The sequence below is a fragment of the Urocitellus parryii genome, chromosome 4 (genome assembly GCF_045843805.1).
Source record: "Urocitellus parryii isolate mUroPar1 chromosome 4, mUroPar1.hap1, whole genome shotgun sequence".
In the NCBI taxonomy this organism is placed as follows: Eukaryota; Metazoa; Chordata; class Mammalia; order Rodentia; family Sciuridae; genus Urocitellus; species Urocitellus parryii.
In genome coordinates, this window is record NC_135534.1 from 112,825,155 (window position 1) to 112,828,260 (window position 3,106).

General features: G+C 40.6%; 1 non-coding gene across 1 annotated transcript; it reads right to left on the reverse strand.

Moving 5' to 3' along the window:
• Positions 1-2,617: 2,617 nt before the first annotated feature.
• LOC113193843 (U6atac minor spliceosomal RNA) lies at positions 2,618-2,742 on the reverse strand. Its single transcript, XR_003302190.2, has one exon. It is a non-coding gene; the product is annotated as a U6atac minor spliceosomal RNA (small nuclear RNA).
• Positions 2,743-3,106: the final 364 nt, after the last annotated feature.

The following is a 3,106-nucleotide window of genomic DNA, read 5'->3' on the forward strand; positions in this document are numbered from 1 at the left end:
TAAATGTTATTTATTATTAAAAAATAATTTTCACGGGAAATTGTTAACATACCGCAAATTTGCTATTAAAAGTTTAAACCAATTTGTTTATGCTTAATGTAATTTGAGTTCAACAGGTCAGAGCTTCCATATCCTTAAGATTCAGTGAAATCAATCTAATATAGTTCTTGCCCAAACTGTGTATGGAGTACTTAGGGCCATGCTTTGTGCCTGAATGTGTGTCCTACCCATGTTTCTCCCTGTGGGTTCATACCTGGGCTCAGTCTTCATGTCCCTTTTTCTCAGCTCACGCCACAGTGTGTATGGTCTGCAACATTTTCAAGAATGGCAAATGTGTGGAAGGCAAAGGCAACTGCACCCTGAAGGAGGGCGGCGAATGCAGAACGAGGGATATCTATTCTTTCACTTTAAAAGGTATCTAAAACAATAAGTTAAAAAAAATAACCACAAAGAAGGAAAAGATAAAGAAAAAAAAAAGGAATGCTACTGAGAAGTATGAAGGAGCCCCTGCCAGGAGGTGGATATGTTTCTAGTTTGAAGACCAGATTTGGTGTGTGTGAAAGTCTCTTACTTTAAGGCCAAGTTTTAGTTTCTGGCACTAATATGAATGTTTTTGTCTTCCAGATGGCTTTTTCTACAACTACACTATATTGGACTGCTCTAAACCATGTAAGGCTTGGAGATTGGTTCGTGGATATCTGAGGGTTGCAAGTTTTTGCTGCAGAAGTCGAAATTTCTGTAACAGATATCATGGAAAGATAGCGAAACAATTTGTTCACTGACAGCCAATTCCTTTACCTGTTTCCTGTCCCAGGTGTCTCTGGGCAATTTATATGTATTCAGTTGAGGACGTGATATCTCTGATATCTCCACCTAACTCCATCTCTTCTTCTTCACCTCTTTCCTGGCCACTGGATCTTCACCCACCCACACCCAGATACCAGACACAGCTCATTATTGTCTCCTTTCCCTTCTACATTCCCTTCTGAAAATCACCATCAATCTTCCTTGACTTGCCTTTCCCCCGCCCTCACTGAATCACTGTGCCTGACTAACTTCTAGCTTCTAGTTCCACCAATTTAGAAGTGACTGTCGAGTGCCTAGCCAGGTGAGGGTTCCATCTTACACATCAGGAGTTGAAGGGGTCAGCGGAAGACCAGGAAAACATGTCAGCAGGTAGATGGGCAGAGGGATCCTAAAGTTTAAGAAGACATCCAGACCTGAGGCAGGCAAGCTGGGATCATCGGTTTCCGACTCACAGCCAGGACCTACTGATAGCTGCAGTCAGAGATCTAAAGAGGTGGTCCTGAGCTGAGGTGGAGTGGGGTGATGAGTCAGAGACCACGATGGAGAGCTGGTGAAGGTCACTCTGCAGGATTGATGGGTGAGGATCACAGAGGCAGGAGGAAGTACGTGACTGCTTTCTGGGGCAGCCTGGAGGTTACTGGTAGAGCAGGTTCCATGCAGAAGTGGGCAGAAACCACGGTACAGTGGGCTAAAGAATGATTGGACTGTGACAAGATGAGGGGTGGCCTGTGCAAGTCTACAGGAAGCTTGGGAAAAATCAAAGCGTGCCTTTTAAAAAAATATTGATCTTAATATTCATTTATACCTAAAAGTTTAGTCTTCAGTCATCACTCTTAGTATCAAGTGCTTTTCTCCTGAGGACTATAGGAATCTCTGCCACCACCTTTTCCTTTTCTTCTTTGATTTAGAAAAAGGTTTTATTTCATCTTAATTTTTTAGATTTTATTTTTTACACAAATAGAGCACAACTTTTTAGTTCTCTGGTTGTACATGATGAAGAGTCATACCATTCATGCAATCATACCCATACATAGGATGATAATGTCCATCTCATTCCACTCTCTCCCCCCACCCCGCCCCGGCTTAATCCAAACTTCCTCCATTCTTCTCCTGTCACCCCCAAATTATGCATAAACATTCACTTATCAGAGAAAACATTTGGCCTTTTTGGGGGGGATTGGCTTATTTTGCTTACCATGATATTACCCAACTCCATCCCTTTACCCATTAATGCCATAATTTTATTCTTTTTTAAGGCTGAGTAATATTACATTGTATATAAATACTACAATTTCTTTATCCATTCATCTTTTGAAGGGCATCTAGGTTGTTTCCATAGTTTAGCTATTGTGAATTGAGCTGCTACAAACATTGAGGTTTCTGCTTCACTGTAGTATGCTAATTTTAAGTCCTTTGGGTATAGACTGAGGAGTGAAATAGCTGGGTCAAATGGTGGTTCCATTCCAAGTTTTTTTTAATATTTTTTTTTTAGTTTTAGGTGGGCACAATATCTTTATTTCATTTTTATGTGGTGCTGAGGATCGAACCCAGTACCTCATGCATGCCAGGCAAGCACGCTTCCACTTGAGCCATATCCTGAGCCCCCATTCCAAATTTTCTAAGGATTTCTATACTGCTTTCCAGAGAGGTTGCACAAATTTGCAGTCCGACCAGCAATGAATCAGTGTACCTTTTTCACCACATTCTCCCCAGCACTTATTGTTGCTTGTATTCTTGATGATTGCCATTCTGACTGGAGGGAGATGAAATCTTTGAGTAGTTTTGATTTGCATTTCTTTAATTGCTAGAGAAAAAATGATGGTTAGATGTCATAAGTAGGTGGCTATGGCTTAACTCTACATGTGTTGTCAGGCCCAAGGGCCTCTTCCGTTTTTGTAAAGGGGAGTGCTATCCTTCTCTCCTTTCATACAACACCCTGCCGCCATCTTATTTGCTTTCTAGTATTTTAAAAACACTTATCACTCCTAATACATATTTTTCTGCTATTTTGTCTTTTAAAAAAATTATTTATTCTAATTTGTTATACAAGATGGTAGAATGCAATTCATTTCATATTAAACATATAGAGCACAATTTTTCAAGTCATTGATTGTAAACAAAGTATTTTCACACCATTCGTGTCTTATACATGTACTTAGGATAATGATGTCTAACTCATTCCATCATCATTCCTACCCCCTTTCCTCCTTCCTGCTTCTCCCTCCCCTTTTCCCTATCTAAAGTTCCTCCATTCCTCCCATGCCCCACTCCACCCCCATCACCTTTATGAGTCAGCTCC